The sequence below is a fragment of the Orycteropus afer genome, unplaced genomic scaffold, assembly GCF_000298275.1.
Source record: "Orycteropus afer afer isolate SDZICR_OR568_19922 unplaced genomic scaffold, OryAfe1.0 scaffold00027, whole genome shotgun sequence".
NCBI classification, from domain to species: domain Eukaryota; kingdom Metazoa; phylum Chordata; class Mammalia; order Tubulidentata; family Orycteropodidae; genus Orycteropus; species Orycteropus afer.
The window spans coordinates 14,513,583-14,518,036 of NW_006921614.1; positions in this window are offsets into that span (position 1 = coordinate 14,513,583).

Consider the following 4,454-nt stretch of genomic DNA (forward strand, 5'->3'; position numbering starts at 1 on the left):
AGAATGTTTGTTTAATAAATGGTGCTGGCAAAACTGGACATCCATTTGCAGAAAAATGAAACAAAATCTGTACCTCACACCATACACAAAAATGAACTCCAGATGGATCAAACACTTAAATATGAAACCTGAAACTATACATCTCACCCCAGCATTAGTAGCAAAGTTCAACAAGACAAAAAATAACAAATTCTGGTGAGGATAAGGAGAGATTGGAACTCTCATACACTGCTCGTGGGACTGTAAAATGATCAAACCACTGTGAAAATCAATATGATGATTCCTTAAAAAGTTGGAAATAGAGAAATATTATTTGATCCAGCAATCCCATTAGTAGGTATATATCCTAAAAAAGTGAGAGGCAGGACAGTAAAAGATATATGCACACTCATGTTCATCACAGCTATTCACAATAGCCAAGAGATGGAAACCACCTAAATGCCCATCAACCAAGGAATGGATAAACACACAATGGTATATACACACAATGGAATACTATGCAACCCTAAAGAATAGTGTAGAATCTGCAAAATACCGCATAATGTGTATGAACGTGGAGGAAATTATGCTGAGTGCAATAAGTCAATCACAGAAGGACCAATATTGCATTAGTCCACTACCCCAAAAAGTCAAGGAAAATTTATACATGGAAGGAAACTTTCTTTGTTTGTTACCAGGGATGGCAGGGGAGCAGAGGCTAAATTCCTACAGAGGTTAAAATACATAGAGAGAGAGAGAGACCAAAGATTATTAGTGGTTACCCAGGGTAAGAGGGATGGGGAAAGGGGAACTTTTCTTGAGTTTTTGAGTTTATTCTAATGGTATAATGGTTTAATATTTTGGAAAAGGATAGCAATAATGGTGACACAATATGAAAAATGTTATCAACGTCCCTGGACTGTAAATGGGGAAACTGTTATATTGGCAAATGTCTTGTTGTGTATGTTTTCACCACAATAAAAGTAAAATAACAAAAAAAAATTCAGTGAATTTTGATTAACACTAGAAAGTTCTGAGAATTTATCACTAATTTCAATAGCGTCTAGAAGCCTGATACGCTGGCTTTCTCTTACAAAGTGGGAGGTTTCTCACATTTCCACCTTATGGATATTTTCTGGTAGCAATAAAATCAGATTTCACACATTTTTTTTTTTTCCAATAGTCTTTGCCAGTGTGCTAGCAGTAACATACTGTGGTATTCAAATAAAGTGAATTCTGGGTGGAAAATGGCAAGACTTACCCCATAAAACTTCTAAACTGAACTAAAACTGATATAAGTACTCCTAAAGAGCCTTTACATCATTAAAAATGAAGTGGAAATATTGGAATTAAGATTTCAAAGACCAATCTATATTTTTACATGTTGTTGTTGTTATTATGTGCCGTCGAGTCAGCCCTGACTCATAGTGACCCCTCCTTGGGTTTCCGAGGCAGTATCACTACGGAAGTAGGATTGCCCAACCTTCCTTCCGAGGAGTGGCTGATGGGTTTGAACCGCCAGCCATCTGGTGAGCAGTCAAGTGCCTTAGCCACTATGCTACCGGAGCATACATGTCAGTAAGGCTATTTTGGTGATACCATTTTAAGACTAAAATAAAACAGAGCTGATGTTTGTATGTATACTTATTATGTGTCCTTTCTCCCAGATTCTCATCATCTTTAATTTTCTTGTTCCTGGAAAAAGCTTACTCAACCTTGAAGCTCTTTTTGTAACAAAACCTTTCCAAAGGTTTCTTGTTCAATAGCTCTCCATAATATTTTTAAATAGTAAAATTGAAAGCAACATTTTTTAAACGTCCCAGGACAATAGCCTGTCTCACCAGCATTAGGATTATTAATCAAGGAAGGGCATTTCTGTAAAACATTGACAGAGCTAAGGACTGCATACTTCAAAATAGTCTGTAGGAGATTTCTAAGAGCTCACTTCCTAGTAAGAAAAGCCAAAAACTTTCTAAAACAGGCTGATGATTAGATTATTGTGGATAATCCGGTTCTTGATCCAGAAGTGATTCTCCACCAACAACTTGATGATGGGTAGGTTACAAGGAATCATAAAGACTGAAATAAAACACATTCCAATGCTTTCTGGTGATGTATACCTCATTATTCCAGGCAAAGAAGAGATATCCAGCTGTTCAAATTTTTATCTGGATTTCAGAAAAGTAATAAAATGTATGCTCATAAGGAATGGAGTATTGTGTCTATTTATGAAGAATATATCCTATTGTACTTTTTAGGGAGACAATTAGATTAAATAATTTTGTTCCTTAAAAGCTAGATTTTTAGACTTCTAAGATGTGACCAAGTCAAATTTACTTCTTAAGCCTCTAAGATTACTCTGTTTACAAAGATACAAATTGAGGGAGGAGGAGGAGGGGATATAGGACAAAAAAAAAAAAAAAAAATTAGTCTTGAAGGTATAAAATCAACTTGTTCAGGCCAAAACAGCTGGTTTTAAAGCTATCTGGCTAATAGCTTTAGTGTGGTGTGAAAAATCTTTTTTCCATTTTCTCCTATACTCATGCTCCCAAGAGCAATCCCAACCTAGACTTTAAGTTAGCTCTAAGAGTAGTGATAAAACAGGAACCGGTATTTAGATCAGTACATTGAATGCACTTATTTATTCAGTATTTGATGAGTACCTACTTTTTGCCAACTCTTGAGTTAAGCAACTGGAAATATGGAGAGTGAAAGACTTCTGCTCTTAAAAATTAAAGATCTAGAGGGGAGGGACTGACAATAAAGGGACACTAGAATTCACAAATGTAAGTATTATGGTAGATGTGAGCCCATAAGAGGCACATAATCCAAAATCTTCTTATAGAAGGTGGTAAATCAGCTGGGATGAGTAGGGGGAGGTGGGGGCAGGAAGAAAGAGAAGTGTTCTAGACAAAGAAAACAACACAAATACAAGTAAGGAGATGGGGAAGGAAACAAAAACTTTTAGGAAATGGCATATAGTTCAGTAGTGCTAGTATTTAGTGAATGAAAAGGTGAGGAAGGGAGATGACACTGTATTGTGTCAACTAGGGAAAGATCTGGAAGAGCCTTTTATGCCCTGCTAACCCACCAACCACCCCTTGGAAGGAAGATTGGGCGATCTACTTCGGTAGCGATATCACGTCGGAAATCCAAGAAGGGGTTACTATGAGTCAGATCCAACTCCATGGCAGTGAGTTTGGTTTTTGGTTTGGAAGGAATTGGGATTTTATCTAGAAGGTAATAGGGAGCTATTGAAGGATTCTAAGCAAAGGAGTAGCGGTATCAGTTATACAATTTTAAAAAAACAATTTAGCAACATTATGAAGAATGGATTGGAGAGAGGTGAGGCCAGAAGAAGGGAGACCAAGCAGAAAGCCCTGCTTCAGAAGAAACTTAATGAGTGCTAGCATACAAGGTCTCATTACTATAATGAGCACATATTAGTTGTAATACAAGAGATACCCACATGGGGCCATCAAGGACACTATATACATTCCTGTAAAGGTAGAACATACAGAGGAGGTGTAGAAGGGAGATTTACAATCTATGTTGAAGACTTGGGTGCCTGGATATAGACTTTAGCTGTTACTTCAGCATCTCCACAGAACCATCCTCCTTCAGGGATTTGAGCGGTAAAGGAGACCAAAGGGGAGGGTGGGGGGAACACTTACCTCCAACTCATAGCGACCACTCCTTGGGTCCAATTCTACGGAGTGGCTGGTGGGTTTGAACCACGAGCCTTCTGGTTAGCAATCAAAATGCCTTAGGCACTACACTACCAGAGCTCTCTGCAAGGAAGGCAGCTGTGGTATAATAATCACAAACCTAAACACGAGGAGAGGTACTAGAGATGGGGATGGGGAGGAATGTCATGTACTGATCTGTGATTATTCTTCCTGCAAACAGCCTCTATAGAGTTCAGCCATGAGACTCCAAACAGACCATCCCACTTGACTTTTCTACTATCAAAGAACATTTCAGATATTATGGCAAATTTTAAATTTATAGTGAGTTTATTTCAGCAAGACCAAACAATTTGTGAATTGGGCAGCATCCAAACCAAAAGTGGAAAGGAGCTCCACCGATAGAAAAAATGTCAAGAGAACAAAGAAGTTAAAGAATTAAGGATTAACATTTTTTAAAACAGGGTAAAGGATGTTCAAATAACACATAGTAATAATGTGGACAGTTGGTGATCATACAGTGTATTACTGGTAATCATGAGGACAACATGAGTATTTGTTACTTTAGGCATAGAACAGTATGGGTCAGAGAGGAAAATAAATCCAAAGTCTGTTAGTTATGTATGAGCAGGTGCAAAAATGACAAGGAGGCCACATGTTCTGACCTCCTCTAATCTCACAAGAGGAAGACAGCAGTAACCCAAGGCCTATTACTGCCAGGCCAGACATGTTGCCTCCCTCCAGTCCTTTCTCCAACCGTTCCTCCCAGAGCACCCACCACCTCTCTCC